Below are 22,675 nucleotides of genomic sequence, written 5' to 3'. Positions count from 1 at the left end.
CTCAGTCCAGTACATCCATCGACTACAGTACCTGAACCTCTCCCATCCACCTCAGTCCAGTACATCCATCGACTACAGTACCTGAACCTCTCCCATCCACCTCAGTCCAGTACATCCATCAACTACAGTACCTGAACCTCTCCCATCCACCTCAGTCCAGTACATCCATCAACTTCAGTACCTGAACCTCTACCATCCACCTCAGTCCAGTACATCCATCAACTACAGTACCAGAACCTCTCCCATCCACCTCAGTCCAGTACATCCATCAACTTCAGTACCAGAACCTCTCCCATCCACCTCAGTCCAGTACATCCATCAACTACAGTACCTGAACCTCTCCCATCCACCTCAGTCCAGTACATCCATCAACTTCAGTACCAGAACCTCTCCCATCCACCTCAGTCCAGTACATCCATCAACTTCAGTACCTGAACCTCTCCCATCCACCTCAGTCCAGTACATCCATCAACTACAGTACCAGAACCTCTCCCATCCACCTCAGTCCAGTACATCCATCAACTTCAGTACCTGAACCTCTCCCATCCACCTCAGTCCAGTACATCCATCAACTACAGTACCAGAACCTCTCCCATCCACCTCAGTCCAGTACATCCATCAACTACAGTACCAGAACCTCTACCATCCACCTCAGTCCAGTACATCCATCAACTACAGTACCAGAACCTCTCCCATCCACCTCAGTCCAGTACATCCATCAACTTCAGTACCAGAACCTCTCCCATCCACCTCAGTCCAGTACATCCATCAACTTCAGTACCAGAACCTCTCCCATCCACCTCAGTCCAGCAGGACCACAACATAACTCTCTTCACAATCATCCACAAACACCAGCTCCCACAATTTAAGGAAAGATATGCTATTATTTCTGTTGCAATTGTAATCACATATTACATCACAGTGAACCACAATTACATATTTCTTTTATTTTTGTAGGATCTGGAGGCCTAAAAAAAAAAAACATCGTTTGGCTTTTAGGGGTCCCCCAGGAATGTAACCTTATTTTTCCCATAAGTTCTTCATAAGTCTAACACGGCATTTTCAGGAACCTAACTACCGTGTTAAACGATGGTCTACTGTACATCGTCCTTTCAAGTGTGTACCTATGTCTTCAGACATGACAATTACGTCATCTAAGTACACCATAAGTGGGTTACCTATGAGTCTCTGAAAGATATTAGTCACGAGCCTCGAGAATGTGATAGGTGAATAGCGTAACCCGAAGGCCATACAGAGGAAGGGATAATGACCTGTAGGGGTGGAAAATGCAGCTCCCTTTTGGATGTCCTCGTGAAGAGGGACTTGCCAAAATGCTTGTAACAAGTCCAGGATCGAAAAGACTTTATCTCCGATATTACGTAAAAGATCACCAAGTACAGGAAGTGGGAAGCGATCTGGAATAGTTTTTGCATTTAACTTTCTAAAGTCAATCACTGGGCACCAAGTACTGTCCTTCTCAGCTCCTAGAATCAAGGGCACATTCCAGGTGAATTGCTAGGTGCGATAACTCCATCATCAAGCATCTGATTGATCAATTCATCTGCAACAGCAACTTGTAAATGAGACATTCTGTACGCAGGTATATAAATAGGTCTGGTACCAGGTTCAAGTGGGATATGATGGGACAAGTTTGTTATAACCATCTTCTCACCTGGTAAGGCAATGGCTTTGACATTTGTTCAACAGGTTTAACAAATGCTTGACCTCATCTGGGAAGTCAGTGGGAACTAAGTCTTTTTCCTTTACTGGTGGTATAGATTGATACAGTGAGGAACTGAGTAATAAAGCACTGAATAACAATATATAAAAATATTGGAGTGGTTGGTGCTGTTATTTAATAAATGTATGGAAGAGGGGAAGGTATTTAGGGATTGGCAGAGAGCATGCATAGTTCCTTTGTATAAAGGCAAAGGGGATAAAAGAGAGTGCAAAAATTACAGGAGGATAAGTCTGTTGAGTATACCTGGTAAAGTGTATGGTAGAGTTATTATTGAAAGAATTAAGAGTAAGACGGAGAATAGGATAGCAGATGAACAAGGAGGCTTTAGGAAAGGTAGGGGGGGTGTGGACCAGGTGTTTACAGTGAAACATATAAGTGAACAGTATTTAGATAAGGCTAAAGAGGTCTTTGTGGCATTTATGGATTTGGAAAAGGCGTATGACAGGGTGGATAGGGGGGCAATGTGGCAGATGTTGCAGGTGTATGGTGTAGGAGGTAGGTTACTGAAAGCAGTGAAGAGTTTTTACGAGGATAGTGAGGCTCAAGTTAGAGTATGTAGGAAAGAGGGAAATTATTTCCCAGTAAAAGTAGGCCTTAGACAAGGATGTGTGATGTCACCGTGGTTGTTTAATATATTTATAGATGGGGTTGTAAGAGAAGTAAATGCGAGGGTCTTGGCAAGAGGCGTGGAGTTAAAAGATAAAGAATCACACACAAAGTGGGAGTTGTCACAGCTGCTCTTTGCTGATGACACTGTGCTCTTGGGAGATTCTGAAGAGAAGTTGCAGAGATTGGTGGATGAATTTGGTAGGGTGTGCAAAAGAAGAAAATTAAAGGTGAATACAGGAAAGAGTAAGGTTATGAGGATAACAAAAAGATTAGGTGATGAAAGATTGAATATCAGATTGGAGGGAGAGAGTATGGAGGAGGTGAATGTATTCAGATATTTGGGAGTGGACGTGTCAGCGGATGGGTCTATGAAAGATGAGGTGAATCATAGAATTGATGAGGGGCAAAGAGTGAGTGGTGCACTTAGGAGTCTGTGGAGACAAAGAACTTTGTCCTTGGAGGCAAAGAGGGGAATGTATGAGAGTATAGTTTTACCAACGCTCTTATATGGGTGTGAAGCATGGGTGATGAATGTTGCAGCGAGGAGAAGGCTGGAGGCAGTGGAGATGTCATGTCTGAGGGCAATGTGTGGTGTGAATATAATGCAGAGAATTCGTAGTTTGGAAGTTAGGAGGAGGTGCGGGATTACCAAAACTGTTGTCCAGAGGGCTGAGGAAGGGTTGTTGAGGTGGTTCGGACATGTAGAGAGAATGGAGCGAAACAGAATGACTTCAAGAGTGTATCAGTCTGTAGTGGAAGGAAGGCGGGGTAGGGGTCGGCCTAGGAAAGGTTGGAGAGAGGGGGTAAAGGAGGTTTTGTGTGCGAGGGGCTTGGACTTCCAGCAGGCATGCGTGAGCGTGTTTGATAGGAGTGAATGGAGACAAATGGTTTTTAATACTTGACGTGCTGTTGGAGTGTGAGCAAAGTAACATTTATGAAGGGGTTCAGGGAAACCGGCAGGCCGGACTTGAGTCCAGGAGATGGGAAGTACAGTGCCTGCACTCTGAAGGAGGGGTGTTAATGTTGCAGTTTAAAAACTGTAGTGTAAAGCACCCTTCTGGCAAGACAGTGATGGAGTGAATGATGGTGAAAGTTTTTCTTTTTCGGGCCACCCTGCCTTGGTGGGAATCGGCCAGTGTGATAATAATAAAAAATAATCACTCTCTTGGTACGAACTTATTTTCATAATGTCAGGACCTTCTGAGGCACAAGTATACTTTCCTAGGCCCCAACTTTATATTCGACAATCTGTATAGAGACGTCTCTAGAATGGGAAGTTGGTTATTTGTGTTTGACTCCCAGCAATGATGGCTACTGATGCTTGGCTCTCACCACTTAAGATAAGATAAGATAAGATTTCGTTCGGATTTTTAACCCCGGGGGGTTAGCCACCCAGGATAACCCAAGAAAGTCAGTGCGTCATCGAGGACTGTCTAACTTATTTCCATTGTGGTCCTTAATCTTGTCCCCCAGGATGCCACCCACACCAGTCGACTGACACCCAGGTACCTATTTGCTGCTAGGTGAACAGGACAATAGGTGTAAGGAAACGTGTCGGAATTTCCACCCGCCGGGAACCGAACCCGGGCCCTCCGTGTGTGAAGCGGGAACTTTAGCCACCAGACCACCGGGCCACTTGTCCAGAAGACACGCAACCATGGGGTATAAGGAACTGTCTCTTCCCCAGTTGCTATTGGTATTGGCAATATCTTTACTGGGCCGAGTGAAAAGACTGATTTTGATATGTTCTTGGTGTTTGCCTCCCTATAAATTTGGAGCTACGAAGATTGGTTTAATTGTCTCCTTCTCAGGTGTCGGAGTTACCAAGAGCATCCACACGATGGGAGCTAGCATGGTTGGTGCTGGTATTTGCTCCCCTAGTAAGACCAAGAATCTTTGTCATTTTCTGTGAGAGACACTGTCCTGGGATGACGCATATTGTCCTAATTGGTATATTGAAGGGATACAAGTTAGTGATGACATTTTGGAACAGAACCTACTCTGGTTCCTTTATGTTCGCTGGAGGTTGATGTGAGTTCCAACAATCTGTTCTGCAGCCTTGTTGGCATTGTTGGTTCAGCTACTGCTCTAGTTGATGCTGCTGGTGCCTTTGTGCAATTTCTATATATAGAAATCTTTGTAGTGCTATGAGACCATCTCATTTGTCTTATTGTCGATATTTTGCAGGTACTGAAGACTGAGATGAGAAACAAGATTTGTATTTCAAGCTTTTATTGAAACGAAGTGTGTAAGATTGTGTTATCACCTCTGGCCCTTGGTAAGGAGTGTTGAGCAGAGATGAGGTAAAAACTGTAAGGTCTACTCTTGGAGAGAGAATCCACGGGTGATTCTACAGTCACAGGTGACACGCAAGTCACAGGTGACACGCAAGTCACAGGTGACACGCAAGTCACAGGTGACACGCAAGTCACAGGTGATACACTACAGTCACGGGTGATTCTACAGTCACTGGTGACACGCCAGTCACAGGTGACACGCAAGTCACAGGTGATACACTACAGTCACGGGTGATTCTACAGTCACAGGTGACACGCCAGTCACAGGTGACACGCAAGTCACAGGTGATACACTACAGTCACGGGTGATTCTACAGTCACAGGTGACACGCCAGTCACAGGTGACACGCAAGTCACAGGTGACACGCAAGTCACAGGTGATACACTACAGTCACAGGTGATTCTACAGTCACAGGTGACACGCCAGTCACAGGTGACACGCAAGTCACAGGTGACACGCAAGTCACAGGTGATACACTACAGTCACAGGTGATTCTACAGTCACAGGTGACACGCAAGTCACAGGTGATACACTACAGTCACGGGTGATTCTACAGTCACAGGTGACACACCACAGCCATGGGTGATGCTAGTCACTGGTGACACCACAGAATTCTTCAGAAGAATTTGTCAAAGAGAAGAGTAAAGGAGTGGTCAAACTACTGTCACTTGAAGAGATATTAACAGTGCTCTTGATAGGATATCTATGCCGGGGGAGTCACTGTCTGAGTCGGACTTGTCAGAGGCACTCATGGCAAGTGATGTGTACTTTCCCATATTGTTTTCCTCGTGTGTGAGCCAGCAATTGTCTTTCTGTCTTGATTACTGTCTGAGTTGCTGCTCCAGCAGCTTGTGATGTGGCACAGCTGTGTGGAGGCATAGAGGAGTGGCTCATCTAAACTCAAAGACATTCCTTTACATGACGATTTTCTCGCCACAGTCTTGTGCTGCTGCAGCTTTTCTGAATGTCTTGCTTAGAACTTCATTCATTGCCTGGAATAAAGGTCGTTCTGAAGGTTCAATTGTCCAGCAGAGGGACACGAGTAGAGACGCGATGGACAGTTCTGAGGGAGAGACAGATGCTCTCCGTATTCTGAAGACATCGTTTTTGATGCCTGCCTACCTACCTACCTGGAGTCTACCTGGAGGGAATTCCAGGGGATCAACGCCCCCGCAGCCCAGTCCATGACAAGCCTCTCGGTGGATCAGGGCCTGATCAACGAGGCAGTTACTGCTGGCCACACACAATCCAATGTACGAACCACGGCCCAGCTGATCCGGCACCAACTTTAGGTATCTGTCCAGCTCCTTCTTGAAGATAACCAGGGGTCTTTCTGTAATGCCCCTTATTGCTGGTGGGAGGCTGTTGAACAGTCTTGGGCACTGGACACTTATTGCATTGTCTCTTAGTGTACCAGTGATGCCCCTACTTTTCACTGGGGGTATGTTGCATTGCCTGTCAAGTCTTTTGCTTTTGTATGGAGGATTGCTGTGTGCATATTAGGGACCAGTCCCTCCAGAATCTTCCAGGTGCTCCCAGTAGTTAAGGTGTTTGATGGAACTTATACGTGCAGTAAAGGTTCTCTGTACATTCTCTAGTTCTGCAATTTCACCTGCTTTGAATGGGGATGTTAATGTACAGCAGTATTCCAGCCTAGAGAGAATAAGTGATTTAAAAAGGATCATAATTGGCTTAGCATCTCTTGTCTTGAATGTTCTCATTATCCATCCTATCAGTTTCCTAGCAGATGTGATAGTGGCATTGTTGTGGTCCTTGAAGGCGAGGTCTTCGGGCATTACCACACCCAGGTCCTTCACATTACTTTTCCGCTCTATTGTGTGATTAGAGTTTGTAGTATACTCAGTCCTAGTTATTATTTCCTCCAGTTTTCCATAAGGGAGTAGTTGGAATTTGTCTTCACTGAACATCATATTGTTCTCTGTTGCCCATTGGAAAACTTGGTTTATATCTTCTTGGAGGTTTGCCGTGTCCACAATGGATGACACTCTCATGCAGATCCTAGTATCGTCTGCAAAAGATGATACAGTGCTTTGGTTTATATTTCTGTCTGATATGAGAATAAGGAACAGGATAGGTGCGAGTACTGTGCCTTGTGGGACACAGCTCTTCACTATGGCAGCTTCCGATTTAACTCTGTTTACCACTACTCTTTGTGTGCGATTGGTTAGAAAGTTGAAGATCCATCTGCCTACTTTGCCGGTTATCCCTTTAGCTCACATTTTGTGTGCTATTACACCATGGTCGCACTTGTCAAAGGCTTTTGCAAAGTCTGTGTACACTACATCTGCATTCTGTTTTTCCAGTGCATCTAGAACCATATCATAGTGGTCAAGAAGTTGTGAAAGGCAGGAGCGACCTGCTCTGAAATCATGTTGCCCTGGGTTGTGCAAATTTTGGGAGTCCAGGAGGTTTGCTATCCTGCTTCTTAGAACTCCTTCTAAGATTTTTATGATGTGGGACGTTAAAGCTATTGGTCTGTAGTTCTTAGCTACTGCTTTGCTGCCACCTTTATGGAGTGGGGCTATATTTGTTGTTTTTAGTGACTGTGGAATCTCACCTGTGTCTAAGCTCCTTCTCCATTAGCATACTTGGGGCCCGTGAGAGGGGTTTCTTGCAGCTTTTAATGAACACCGAGTTCCACAAGTCTGGGGCTGAGTGCATGAGCATGTCGTTGATAGCTTTCTCAAAGTCTCGTGGAGTTAGGGTTATGTCATAAATCTGGCCTACACTGGCAGGGTTTTGAGGCTCATTCATGGAAAAAATTGTTTGGATTGTCTATCTTTAAACTAGTTAGTGGCTCGCTGAACACTGAGTCATACTGTGATTTCAGTATTTCGCTCATTTCTGTGTTGTCGTCTTTGTAGGTTCCGTCTTGTCTGAGCAAGGACCCTATACTGGAAGTGGTTTTTGACTTGTTTTTTGGCATATGAAAAGAAATATTTCGAATTTCTTTCAATTTCATTGATCACTTTTAGCTCCTCTTGTCTTTCCTGGATCCTGTATGAGTCTTTTAACTTTAGTTCAATATTTTCCATTTCCCTGGTTAGCACTTCCGTGTATCAGATAATCTGGCATTCTTGAGGACCTCAATGATTCTTCGTCTTCTCCTGTAGAGGGAGCGTCTCTCTCTCTCCAGTTTACTTCTTCTTTTCTTTTGTCTTATAGGAATATACCTTGAACATACTTCAGCTACCAGAAGGGTGATCTTTTCGAGGCATTGGTTAGGGTCCATGTAATTTAAGATATCCTCCCAGAATGTTTCATTTCGGGCATAGTTTACCTGATCCCAGATGATGATCTTATTGTTGAATTTGGTAAAGGTATCCTCATAACTATATACATCTTGCCGATCAGGACTCCTGTGCTTGATAAATTAGACACATGTGCAACTCTTGGGTATCTTTATTGAGGAAACGTTTCGCCACACAGTGGCTTCATCAGTCCATACATAGGAGAAACTTGAAGAACAGGAGGAGAATGAGGTAATCACTCCCTCAACCTTGAGTCGATGTGGTCAGTCCATCAATCTTGAGTAGAATACGGCAGATGAGCGGAGAAGCAGCTTATAAACCGTATGGCAGGAGAGGTGTAGCAGTCATAGGTAGTGTCACATTTGTACGGACTGATGAAGCCACTGTGTGGCGAAACGTTTCCTCAATAAAGATACCCAAGAGTTGCACATGTGTCTAATTTATCAACATGTCGGTTCTCTGAACCATTCATCTACACTCCTGTGCTTGCAAGTCTGGACTTCGATTAGATTGTGATTAGAATTTGTTTTTGATATTGTTATATTCCTTATCAGGTCCTCATTATTTGTGAAAATAAAGTCCAATGTGTTCTCCAGTCTTGTTGGCTCCACTATTTGCTGACTTACGGTGTTTGTTGCAGAAATTCAGCAGCTCCTGTGTGTGTGACTTTTCATCTGAGCTGCCTCCAGGGATTATTTCTGCTACATTATTTGCTATATTCTTCCATTTTGTGTCTTAGGTTGAAGTCACCAAGCAGCAAGATGTTTTCGGATGGGACTGGAAAGTTATCCAGACAGGAGTTAACTTTAGACAGTTCTTCAAACTGTTGGGAAGTTGCATCCGGTGGCTTATATACAAGTACAATGACTAAGCTTTGGTTGTCGATTTTTATTGTCAGAACTTCAACTACATCATTTGTGGTGTTCAGTATCTCTGTGCAAATGAGACGTTGACGTACAGGCCAACCCCCTGCCCCTTTGTTGCTTGTTCTTTGTCTCGTCTGAAAAGGTTGTACCAGGTATCCATATTTCACTGTCAAAGTAATCTTTTGCGTGTGTCTCCGTGAAGGCTGCAAACAGTGCAGTTGACTCCCCTAGAAGTCCACTAATGATAGGTATTTTGTTGTTGGTGGATGGTTTAAGACCTTGTAAAGTAACAAATATAGAAGGTTGTGTTGCATGTTTGTTGGGGGGATTTTGTTGTTGGCATCAGTAGCTGTGAGCCCGGAGGCGCCACTGTGAGCCCGGAGGCGCCACTGTGAGCCCGGAGGCGCCACTGTGAGCCCGGAGGCGCCACTGTGAGCCCGGAGGCGCCACTGTGAGCCCGGAGGCGCCACTGTGAGCCCGGAGGCGCCACTGTGAGCCCGGAGGGGTCACTGTGAGCCCGGAGGCGCCACTGTGAGCCCGGAGGCGCCACTGTGAGCCCGGAGGCGCCACTGTGAGCTCGGAGGCGCCACTGTGAGCCTGGAGGGGTCACTGTGAGCCCGGAGGCGCCACTGTGAGCCCGGAGGCGCCACTGTGAGCCCGGAGGCGCCACTGTGAGCCCGGAGGGGTCACTGTGAGCCCGGAGGCGCCACTGTGAGCTCGGAGGCGCCACTGTGAGCCTGGAGGGGTCACTGTGAGCTCGGAGGCGCCACTGTGAGCCCGGAGGCGCCACTGTGAGCCCGGAGGCGCCACTGTGAGCTCGGAGGCGCCACTGTGAGCCTGGAGGGGTCACTGTGAGCCCGGAGGCGCCACTGTGAGCCCGGAGGCGCCACTGTGAGCCCGGAGGCGCCACTGTGAGCCCGGAGGGGTCACTGTGAGCCCGGAGGCGCCACTGTGAGCTCGGAGGCGCCACTGTGAGCCTGGAGGGGTCACTGTGAGCCCGGAGGCGCCACTGTGAGCCCGGAGGCGCCACTGTGAGCTCGGAGGCGCCACTGTGAGCCCGGAGGCGCCACTGTGAGCCCGGAGGCGCCACTGTGAGCTCGGAGGCGCCACTGTGAGCCTGGAGGGGTCACTGTGAGCCCGGAGGCGCCACTGTGAGCCCGGAGGCGCCACTGTGAGCTCGGAGGCGCCACTGTGAGCCTGGAGGGGTCACTGTGAGCCCGGAGGCGCCACTGTGAGCCCGGAGGCGCCACTGTGAGCTCGGAGGCGCCACTGTGAGCCTGGAGGGGTCACTGTGAGCCCTGAGGCGCCACTGTGAGCCCGGAGGCGCCACTGTGAGCTCGGAGGCGCCTCTGTGAGCCCGGAGGCGCCACTGTGAGCCCGGAGGCGCCACTGTGAGCTCGGAGGCGCCACTGTGAGCCCGGAGGGGTCACTGTGAGCTCGGAGGCGCCACTGTGAGCCCGGAGGCGCCACTGTGAGCCCGGAGGCGCCACTGTGAGCCCGGAGGCGCCACTGTGAGCTCGGAGGCGCCACTGTGAGCGCGGAGGCGCCACTGTGAGCCCGGAGGGGTCACTGTGAGCTCGGAGGCGCCACTGTGAGCCCGGAGGCGCCACTGTGAGCTCGGAGGCGCCACTGTGAGCCCGGAGGCGCCACTGTGAGCCCGGAGGCGCCACTGTGAGCCCGGAGGCGCCACTGTGAGCCCGGAGGCGCCACTGTGAGCCCGGAGGCGCCACTGTGAGCTCGGAGGCGCCACTGTGAGCCCGGAGGCGCCACTGTGAGCCCGGAGGCGCCACTGTGAGCCCGGAGGCGCCACTGTGAGCTCGGAGGCGCCACTGTGAGCCCGGAGGGGTCACTGTGAGCCCGGAGGCGCCACTGTGAGCCCGGAGGCGCCACTGCGAGCCCGGAGGCGCCACTGCGAGCGCGGAGGCGCCACTGTGAGCCCGGAGGGGCCACGGTGAGCCCGGAGGCGCCACTGTGAGCCCGGAGGCGCCACTGTGAGCCCGGAGGCGCCACTGTGAGCTCGGAGGCGCCACTGTGAGCCCGGAGGCGCCACTGTGAGCCCGGAGGCGCCACTGTGAGCCCGGAGGGGTCACTGTGAGCCCGGAGGCGCCACTGTGAGCCCGGAGGCGCCACTGTGAGCCCGGAGGGGTCACTGTGAGCCCGGAGGCGCCACGGTGTGCCCGGAGGCGCCACGGTGTGCCCGGAGGCGCCACTGTGAGCCCGGAGGGGCCACTGTGAGCCCGGAGGCGCCACTGTGAGCCCGGAGGGGTCACTGTGAGCCCGGAGGGGTCACTGTGAGCCCGGAGGCGCCACTGTGAGCCCGGAGGCGCCACTGTGAGCCCGGAGGCGCCACTGTGAGCCCGGAGGCGCCACTGTGAGCCCGGAGGCGCCACTGTGAGCCCGGAGGCGCCATTGTGAGCCCGGAGGGGTCACTGTGAGCCCGGAGGCGCCACTGTGAGCCCGGAGGCGCCACTGTGAGCCCGGAGGCGCCACTGTGAGCCCGGAGGCGCCACTGTGAGCCCGGAGGCGCCACTGTGAGCCCGGAGGCGCCACTGTGAGCCCGGAGGCGCCATTGTGAGCCCGGAGGGGTCACTGTGAGCCCGGAGGGGTCACTGTGAGCCCGGAGGCGCCATTGTGAGCCCGGAGGGGTCACTGTGAGCCCGGAGGCGCCACTGTGAGCCCGGAGGCGCCACTGTGAGCCCGGAGGCGCCACTGTGAGCCCGGAGGCGCCACTGTGAGCCCGGAGGCGCCACTGTGAGCCCGGAGGCGCCACTGTGAGCCCGGAGGCGCCACTGTGAGCCCGGAGGCGCCACTGTGAGCCCGGAGGCGCCCCTGTGAGCCCGGAGGCGCCACTGTGAGCCCGGAGGCGCCACTGTGAGCCCGGAGGCGTCACTGTGAGCCCGGAGGCGCCACTGTGAGCCCGGAGGCGCCACTGTGAGCCCGGAGGCGCCACTGTGAGCCCGGAGGCGCCACTGTGAGCCCGGAGGCGCCACTGTGAGCCCGGAGGCGCCACTGTGAGCCCGGAGGCGCCACTGTGAGCCCGGAGGCGCCATTGTGAGCCCGGAGGGGTCACTGTGAGCCCGGAGGCGCCACTGTGAGCCCGGAGGGGTCACTGTGAGCCTGGAGGCGCCACTGTGAGCCCGGAGGCGCCACTGTGAGCTCGGAGGCGCCACTGTGAGCCCGGAGGCGCCACTGTGAGCCCGGAGGCGCCACTGTGAGCCCGGAGGCGCCACTGTGAGCCCGGAGGCGCCACTGTGAGCCCGGAGGGGTCACTGTGAGCCCGGAGGCGCCACTGGCTGTGCCTCCAGTCCAACAAGGCTCCAAGATGGTGGACTATTTTGGTTATTTCTTTCCATTTTCTTCTTTAGTTTCCTACCACTAAGAAATCACTTGGGGTGTTGTCATAGCTACTATGATGTGTTGCACGGGGTGTGTGCCTCCTGGTCCCTTTTAGATGGTATGCAGTGCAATTGGTACTGTAACATTATTTTTCAAGGACTGAAGACTGACACATCTCCGGGTGGAAGTATTTGCAAGAGGCTGAACGACACACTCCCATAAACAGGAGATTAGGGCATTTTTTGGGATGCTCAAAGTTGCATGCCCCATTCGTTTTCCCTGATATTCCATGTTTACAGATGCTCCAAACATAGAATTTGCACCATTTTCTTTTTGGCTGGGTACAGTTCGTGCTGGAGGTATTCCTAATCTGTGCTGGCCCTAGAGCTGCACTAGTCCTCCAGGGCCAAACCAGACACACCACCATCTGTTGTCATGGCGCAAAGCTTTTTCCTTTAAGAGGTCTCCTCTACTACATCTGTACTAGTGGCTATGGCTGTGATGGCTACAGAAGAGTCTACTCCAGAAGAGGTCTCCTCTACTACATCTGTACTGGAGGCTATGGCTGTGATGGCTACAGAAGAGTCTACTCCAGAAGAGGTCTCCTCTACTACATCTGTACTAGTGTCATGTAGGGGGGGGTAATGATTAGGGGAATATTTCGGGGTAAGTGGAGGGAGTCAGTAGGCAGGGGACAGGCAGGCGAGGTGGTAGGAGAGATGATTAGCGGAGGTAGGTAGGTAATGTGAGGTCACTGGTGACTACATCTTCACCTCTCATTACTCTACACTCCACTCCACACTACTCACCCTCTCACTATTTTAACTAAACATAACTAAAGGGAGAAATGAGTAAATAACGGGGACAGTGAATATTACTATTCTACTCAAACACAGTTTATTATTAAGTCTTTGTACAATAATATATTTGGGAACAGAACATTATTGGGGTTTAGATAAATGAGATGGTACACATAAGCAGTGAGACAGGGAATACAATCAACTTGACCAAAATGAATATAACTTACAATATAGTTCAGAGGACAGTTCATCACAGGAACTAAGCCACAGGTCCCAAGACCTACACAGCACGAGTACTGCGCCAAGCCAGTACTCTGCCCAATGCCTCCAACAGTCTCCTCCAGAGACTTCAGCAGCCTTCTCCCGAGCCCTGCACCCCAGCAGCAGCTCTGCTCGAAGTCTCTCTGCTCAGGAGCTCTGCACCCAGGCCAGTGCTCCACACGAATCTCCTGATTATGCCCTTCCTTGGGCTTTTATGGTGGTCCAAGCACCCTTCACAACCACGTGTATGACCTGACGCCTAGGTCTGACGCCGTCCAGAACAAAAGACCTCAGACATGGGCGTGGCTACAGACGTTTGCCAAGGCAAGGTGTGACCATATAATTGGTTAAATTAGGTCTCCCCAGAGACCTCACAAGCCCAGCTGAACTACATCACACTAGGGGCAATGGCGTTGGTGGCTGTGGAGGAGACTTTAACTGAATCCGGATTTTCACAATGGCTGGGGGCTGGGTCTGGGTCAGCCCTAGGGCTGGGTCCCCAGATACTCTCCCAGCATTAGTATTTCATGCACACCTGACATACTAGCCTCTGTCTTATAAGCTAGTCCCTGAGCAGGTGCCAGCATACACCTCTGACAAACTAGCCTCTGTATCATAGGCTAGTCCCTGAGCAGGAGTCTGTGTACATTTCTGACAAACTAGCCTCTGTATCATAGGCTAGTCCCTGAGCAGGAGTCTATACATTTCTGCCAGACTGGTAAACTGCTGCTCCTCTTGGAGTAGAACCTAATTGACTGTTCTGCCAAGTATGGTAATGATTGCAATGCTAGACTTGTGGACTATGTCTTCCAGTGTATTAAGGACCCTGGTGGAATTGACACTGAAGGTACATACCCATATGAAGCTGAGGATGAGTTTCGGTACAACCCCACACGAGTCTAGTGTTGAAGACACTGGCTTTGTTGATTCATGAGAGTACACAGACACGTTCCTGGCAGTATGTTTCTGGGAACAAACTATTGGCTTTCCAGGTAGAGAGTTGGAAGGCATAGAGCATTAGTTTTCAGGTTGAGGACGTCTGTTGTTCTGAAGGTCCATACTTGAGTGCTCCGGCTTGTAATCTTTGGTCTCCAGAGTAGAGTTGGGTGGTCTGACAGGAAACATTCCCTCATAGTCGAGGTCCAGGAGCTTGTCTGCTGATGACTGTTATTCTTTGGGTCTGTTCTTACCAAACAAGACTTTGTTGAAGGAGTTGACGTGCATTCGACCTGAATGGTTGAGTGACCCCCACCATTTTTGTGTTTTTTTGCCATCAAGTTAAGTCATACAAGCTGACAAATTTTCTGCTTCCTTGATTAAAATTGAGAGTTTAAAAGTAGTTACAGAAGTACTTGTTAAAGTTCCATAGAGTAACTTTTACTATCAGCCCATTTATTTATCTATATATTCTCATGATTAATAATATTCTTTTGTATCTCAACAGTTATGAGGTTGTGTTAGCTAGACTTTGATGATGCGGAGTGTTGAGCTAAGGTGTTAGTGTCGTGACCACTCTGCTTCAGCTATATGCATCTTGAAGCCACTCCAGCTTCTAGAAGGATAGGATTGTGACCTCCTAATGGCTGTCTTTCCCATCATTCTCCATGTACATGAACAAGTTATGCCTGGCTGCTGTATCGGTGGTGCCTGTTCCATATCAAACATTAACTTGGAGTTGTATGGAGTTCCCGCACTGTTAAGCTACACTCCCCTCGTGTGGAGAAGAAACAGTAACAAAAAATGGAGACACAGAACTTTGTCCTTGGCTATATGTTAAATTAGAGTATTTCCTGTGTAATGTGAGAGTTATGATAAATTGGGACATTAAGTAAGATGTTTCTAAAAACATTATCACTACTATTAGTGTGACCTGTTGTCGTGTGGGTGGGGTGTTGCGTTTTCTGCTTGGACCCAACGTTAATAATGATGTATTCATATATTTTTCTAGTCACTTAATACTATATTACCAATGGCATTATTAATAGCTAAAATAATGTTATTGTGCTTTATAGTATTATCTGCCCTTACATTGTTAGCTATGTGGATAGGTAAGATGTTTATTCTATGTGATAGGTGATTCACTGTAACAACCTGGCTAAATGTCATTAGGTTGTTAGTGTCTGGCGGTCCCTCGCACTGCCAATGAAATACTGGTGTCACGAGGTATTGTAAGGCTTGGAAGAGTGGCCTTAAGTCAGTCTGGGCTTGAATAGTCAAGAGGACATACCTCGCTCAGTTACCTGCTGATCTCTCACAGGAGACGCATCAAGTTTTCTCTCCGTTGATCGATTTCCTTTATTTGATTTCCTTTAAGTCGGACACTTTCGAGTTCTTGTTTACTCTGGTGAATTAATGGTTCAGCTAACTGAATATGTCTTGGTAACCATTGTAGGTTACCTTGTGGTTGATATAATTGATAAAGATATTACAAAGTCCAAACATATAAGGTTGATTTATCTACATTAACCTTTTAACTTTCCAAACGTAGATTTACGTCCACGTGCGGGGGGGGGGGGAGCTCCAAACATAGATCTGGTATTTTTTAAGCACTTTCAAATAGGGAAAATCAAGGTTGGAGCGCTACGCACGTGAACGTAGATCTACGTTTGGACAGTTTAAGGGTTTAATATGCTAGTGGAGATAGATTTTCGTAGTTAATTAAATTATGTATATACATACCAAGAGAAGTGTAGGAGTTAGACTCCTCATTTTATGTCCAATGTCCTAACATTACATAAGTATATTTTCAGCTAAACTTTACTAGTAAAGATTTCAAATTTTAGTTATTTGCTTTGCAATCCTGCATTATTACAATTTATCGTTACAGAACCATAAACAGTCCATCTGTTACACAAGAATAAATTATCTTAACTCTCTACCATTCTTAGGAGAAGTTTAACAAGACGAGTTTTGTAACATGTATTTTCAGCATGGCAGACGTTGATAAATTAGACACAAGTGCAACTCTTGGGTATCTTTATTGAGGAAACGTTTCGCCACACAGTGGCTTCATCAGTCCATACATAGGAGAAACTTGAAGAACAGGAGGAGAATGAGGTAATCAGTCCCTCAACCTGTCAGACACTGCAACTTCTTGGGATCTTAATACTTAGGAATTCTTCGCTTGCCTAATTCTTGGGCACGACCTTGGGCACGACCTTGGGCACGACCTTGGGCACAACCTACTTCCACATTGAACAAATGTGACACCACCTATGACTGCTGCACCTCTCCTGCCATACGGTTTATAAGCTGCTTCTCCGCTCATCTGCCGTATTCTACTCAAGATTGATGGACTGAACACATCGACTCAAGGTTGAGGGACTGATTACCTCATTCTCCTCCTGTTCTTCAAGTTTCTCCTATGTATGGACTGATGAAGCCACTGTGTGGCGAAACGTTTCCTCAATAAAGATACCCAAGAGTTGCACATGTGTCTAATTTATCAACATGTCGGTTCTCTGAACCATTCATCTACAAACATGGCAGACGTTGCATGAATAATGGCGATGTGTTTCTTCTTCTCGGGTCCCCCATCCCAGTGTAAATCTGACAACCTGGCGCAAACAAGTGTACTGCCAAGTCACTCTCTCCTCGTGATCTCTAATCTGTGTTTGTATTTCGAAATAATTTCTGATGTAATTCCCTCATTTTATATTTTGTGAAGCTGCTGTCGTAGTTGCTCTTTGCTGATGATTCGGTGTTTTTGGGAGATTCTGGAGAAAAACTGCAGTTGTTGGTAGACGAGTTGAGGATGTTTAAAGAAAGTTGAAAGTAAGCATAGAGGAGAAAAACAAGGTGATGAGGGTAGGAAAAAGTGTAGGCAATGGAAGACTGGACGTCAATGATTGGCGAGAATTATAACTTGTTCCTTGAGGTGTACATCAGATTACAGGGCTCTGGTGGCCTGGTGGTTAACGCTCTGGCTTCACACGGTGAGGGCCTGGGTTCGATTCCCAGCCAGAGTAGAAACATTGGACGTGTTTCTTTCCACCTGTTGTCTATGTTCCCCATCAGTAAAATGGGTACCTGGGTGTTAGTGGACTGGTGTGGGTCGCATCCTGGGTGTTAGTGGACTGGTGTGGGTCGCATCCTGGGTGTTAGTCGACTGGTGTGGGTCGCATCCTGGGACACTGACCTAAGGAGGCCTGTTCACAGACCGGGCCGCGGGGGCGTTGACCCCCGGAACTCTCTCCAGATAAACTCTCTCCAGATAAACAGGGAGGAGGATGTGAATGTGTTTTGAGATCTGGGAACTGAGGTGCTGGTGGAGCAGTCTACGTAACATAATGGTGTAAAATACCGAAAAAATGCGATAAATGTGTATAATGTGATTCGCCCACACAGTGACCTTTATCAAGTCACAGATCTATCTGGGTAAAGAGTACACGAGTGTGGAGAGTCAGGTGGAGTTGAGAGGAACCTGGACGGGCGAAACACTCGCCTGTTTCATATATTATACTGCATGTGCGTTTATTTTTATCTAGTCTGTGGGAGAAAAGGTGAACTATAGTACCAAATAGGCACCTGGGTGTTAGGTGTGGGTGGCATCCTGGGAGACATGATATAAAAGACTCAAGTGGAAATAAGACAGTAGTTAGTGACTGACTTTCTTGGGTTATTCTGGCTAACCTTCTGGAGTTAAAAACCCCAGTCAATTTTTTTCTGAGACGGAATACAAACGGTAGGTGGTGCGGAACAATCAGCGGATAGCACTTTACAGGGGTACAGAAAGGACAAGGTACTGTGCTCGTCACGGAATTATGCCGGGTGAGCGCCCCGGCATAATGCCGTGACGAGCACTGTAAGGGTAACAAAAACAAAATAGTGTGGGTTATCTTGATAAATACGTCAGAGAACCGACAACTTGATAAATTAGACATATGTGCAAGACGTTGAAGAATAGTGAAAATCAGGAGGAGTTTGATGTAATCAATCATTGGACTGATTACATCGACTCCAGGCTGAGGGACTGATTACCTGTGGGTTAGTGTCATGTATGATTTTTACTCACTATGAGGCGTGCCAAAACGACATGGGTTCGAATCCTCGGCTAGTCACTGTTGTAATTGATTAAATACCACTCGTTCGTGGTAAAACACCTAGCTCTACTGGGTGCTTTATTTTTTTGTAGGATTGCGTGGTCCTGTGGGTTAGTCATGTGTGATTTTCGCTCAACATGAGGCGGGCCAAAACGACATGGGTTCGAATCCTCGGCTAGCTGCAGTGCTGTTATTGATATAAACACTGCACTAGCCAAGGACTCGAACCCATGCTGCGTTGGTCTGCCTCATGGTGGGCAAAAACACACGACGCCCTAATCCACTGGACCACACGATCCAAACGATCGTAATTTTTTCACGGTGCCTTGATAATGTGAGAAATCATGAAAGCGCTTGGAAGTTCACTGTTTTTACAGTGACTGTAATTCATACTGTGATACCAACTGTTTACTGTGTGCCTTTCTCTCCTCTAAGTTCGACGATGTTATGTTTCCTGACCTTAGTTCTCCTTTCTTTTGCGAGTATAATTATCGTGGCTGTAATGTTATTTAAATAGATAACACTAAACGTAAGCTGCTGCTTCAAGCTTTAAACACTCTTGATGTCAGAGTAAGCTGACACTAAATAAACGTCCATTTAAAGCTGTGTGTCAGCACTGTGGTACCACAGAACATCGTGAGGTCGTTCACTTCCTCTTCACTCTACAAGTATAGATATATACACTGAGAGGTGTGTATCTCAGTGTATATACACTGAGAGGTGTGGATCTCAGTGTATATACACTGAGAGGTGTGGATCTCAGTGTATATACACTGAGAGGTGTGGATCTCAGTGTATATACACTGAGAGGTGTGTATCTCAGTGTATATACACTGAGAGGTGTATATCTCAGTGTATATACACTGAGAGGTGTATATCTCAGTGTATATACACTGAGAGGTGTATATCTCAGTGTATATACACTGAGAGGTGTATATCTCAGTGTATATACACTGAGAGGTGTGTATCTCAGTGTATATACACTGAGAGGTGTGTATCTCAGTGTATATACACTGAGAGGTGTGTATCTCAGTGTATATACACTGAGAGGTGTATATCTCAGTGTATATACACTGAGAGGTGTATATCTCAGTGTATATACACTGAGAGGTGTGGATCTCAGTGTATATACACTGAGAGGTGTATATCTCAGTGTATATACACTGAGAGGTGTATATCTCAGTGTATATACACTGGTAGTTTACATTAATCAGTATTTTAGGTATTAAAGTATTCTTGACTGGTGGTGTACAGGTGACCTGCAGCCTTAATGACCCTGGTGTAGTAGACTTGAAACCCCATTAACCAACCAACCAGTCTTAATGACCCTCGTGTAGCAGATAGACTTGAAACCTCATTAACCAACCAACCAGTCTTAATGACCCTCGTGGAGCAGATAGACTTGAAACCTCATTAACCAACCAACCAGTCTTAATGACCCTCGTGTAGTAGATAGACTTTAAACCCCATTAACCTACCAACCAGTCTTAATGACCCTCGTGTAGTAGATAGACTTTAAACCCCATTAACCAACCAACCAGTCTTAATGACCCTCGTGTAGTAGATAGACTTTAAACCCCATTAACCAACCAACCAGCCTTAATGACCCTCGTGTAGTAGATAGACTTTAAACCCCATTAACCAACCAACCAGTCTTAATGACCCTCGTGTAGTAGATAGACTTTAAACCCTATTAACCAACCAACCAGTCTTAATGACCCTCGTGTAGTAGATAGACTTTAAACCTCATTAACCAACCAACCAGTCTTAATGACCCTCGTGTAGTAGATAGACTTTAAACCTCATTAACCAACCAACCAGTCTTAATGACCCTCGTGTAGTAGATAGACTTTAAACCCCATTAACCTACCAACCAGTCTTAATGACCCTCGTGTAGTAGATAGACTTTAAACCCCATTAACCAACCAACCAGCCTTAATAACCCTCGTGTAGTAGATAGGCTTCAAACCCCATTAACCAACCAGCCAGCCTTAATGACCCTCGTGTAGTAGATAGACTTTAAACCCCATTAACCAACCAACCAGTCTTAATGACTCTTGTGTAGTAGATAGACTTTAAACCCCATTAACCTACCAACCAGCCTTAATGACTCTTGTGTAGTAGATAGACTTTAAACCCCATTAACCAACCAGCCAGCCTTAATGACCCTCGTGTAGTAGATAGACTTTAAACCCCATTAACCAACCAACCAGTCTTAATGACTCTTGTGTAGTAGATAGACTTTAAACCCCATTAACCTACCAACCAGTCTTAATGACCCTCGTGTAGTAGATAGACTTTAAACCCATGAACCAACCAACCAGTCTTAATGACCCTCGTGTAGTAGATAGACTTTAAACCCCATTAACCAACCAACCAGCCTTAACGACCCTCGTATAGTAGACTATAAACTCCATTAACAATGGACCTAGAGTCATGAATCTGGCCACAGCCAACATGAAGTCAGTGGCCACAATATCTCCGTATACATCACAACAGACGCACCTTCCCTCTGTAATAACACTCCCCCAGAGCACACACTATCTCTCTTATTCACGATATATATTTTAACCCCGTATCTGTGAATCCTGTTTTTGTTTTTTCTTATAAAACGCCTGAAGATGGTAAGGAATTAATCCAGAAACTTGTCGTTTTTAAAAGATATCTCGGGTACCATTATGTATATTATATATATTATCAATGAAACTACCAAAGAAATTATTTTAAATTATCTACCAAACTGGTGATTAACTGGTGGTTAACGCTCTCGCTTCACACGGTGAGGGCCTGGGTTCGATTCCCAGCCAGAGTAGAAACATTGGACGTGTTTCTTTCCACCTGTTGTCTATGTTTCCCATCAGTAAAATGGGTACCTGGGTGTTAGTCGACTGGTGTGGGTCGCATCCTGGGACACTGACCTAAGGAGGCCTGGTCACAGACCGGGCCGCGGGGGCGTTGACCCCCGGAACTCTCTCCAGATAAACTCCAGATAAACTGCGGCAGGCCAGGGTTCGACCCCACGACACAGTGTCCCGCTGTAAGAGCTACATAACGTACATGTCACCTTATCCACTCAGCCAGGGTTCTTACAATGTATGCGCAAAACAAACACGGGAGCTGAATGATGGCTCTAGGCCTTTCGTACTGCAGTCAACAAGTCAAGAGCTTGTAATGTTGTGGAAATGAGAGGGTAGTCCAAGCACATTAGTTCAAGGGAATGTTGTGTGTGTGTGTACTCACCTAATTGTGGTTGCAGAGGTCGAGTCACAGCTCTTGGCCCCGCCTCTTCACTGGTGGCTGCTAGGCCCACTCCCTGCTTCATGAACTTTATCGTACTTTTTCTTAAGGCTATGTATTGTTCCTCCACTACCTCACTTTCCACTCTGTTCCACTTGCTGACAACTCTGTGACTGAAAAAGTACTTCCTAACACCCCTGTGACTCAGAGTCTTCAACTTCCGTGTCTCCTTGTTGCTGTGCCCCATCTCTGAAACATTGTCACTATCCACCTTGTAGGTTCTCAGTATTTTATATGTCGTAATCATATCCTCCCTGTCCTCTAGTGTCGTCAGGTTGAGTTCGCTTAACTTCTCCTCATAGGACATGCCCCCTAACTCTAGTTTCCTGGCGTGCTTGGCCAGGTGTGGGTTCCAAGCTGAAGCAGCATAATCCAGTATGGGCCTGATGTACACGGTGTACAGTGTCTTGAACGATTCCTTACTGAGGTATCGGAATGCTATTCTCAGGTTTGCCAGGCGCCCATATGCTGCAGCAGTTATCTGGTTGATGTGAGTCTCAGGAGATGTGCTCGGTGTTATACTCACCCCAAGATCCTTTCCTTTAAGTGAGGTTTGTAGTCTTTGGCCACCTAGACTGTACTCTGTCTGTGGTCTTCTTTGTCTTTCCCCGCTCTTCATGACTTTGCAGTTGCAGGACCAGGCTTGCAGCCTGTCCAGGTCCTTTTGTAGTCCTCCCTGGTCCTCCTGCAACTGAATTCTTATTAACTTCATATCGTCTGCAAACAGGGACACTTCAGAGTCTATTCTTTGCATCATGTCATTCACATATACGAGAAACAGCACAGGTCCTAGGACTGACCCTTGTGGGACCCCGCTCGTCACAGGCGCCCACTCTGACACCTAGTCACTTACCATGACTCGATACCACCTCCCTGTCAGTTATTCCCTGATCCATTGTAGTGCCTTCCCTGTTATCCCTGCCTGGCCCTCCAGCCTTGGCACTAATCTCTTGTGAGGAACTGTGTCAAAAGCCTTCTTAGAGCCCATGAAAAGCAATCTACCCATCCCTCTCTTGTCTTACTGCTGTCACCTTGTGTGTGTACTCACCTAGTTGTGGTTGCAGGGGTCGAGTCACATCTCGCACTGTGTGTGTTTAGCTTGTAAAGTGCTGAAGTGATCTACGATCTCTGACGCCAGGCAGATAAATCACCT

This window comes from Cherax quadricarinatus, chromosome 99 (genome assembly GCF_038502225.1).
Source record: "Cherax quadricarinatus isolate ZL_2023a chromosome 99, ASM3850222v1, whole genome shotgun sequence".
Taxonomy (NCBI): Eukaryota; Metazoa; Arthropoda; class Malacostraca; order Decapoda; family Parastacidae; genus Cherax; species Cherax quadricarinatus.
Note: the sequence above shows the minus strand (reverse complement) of the source record.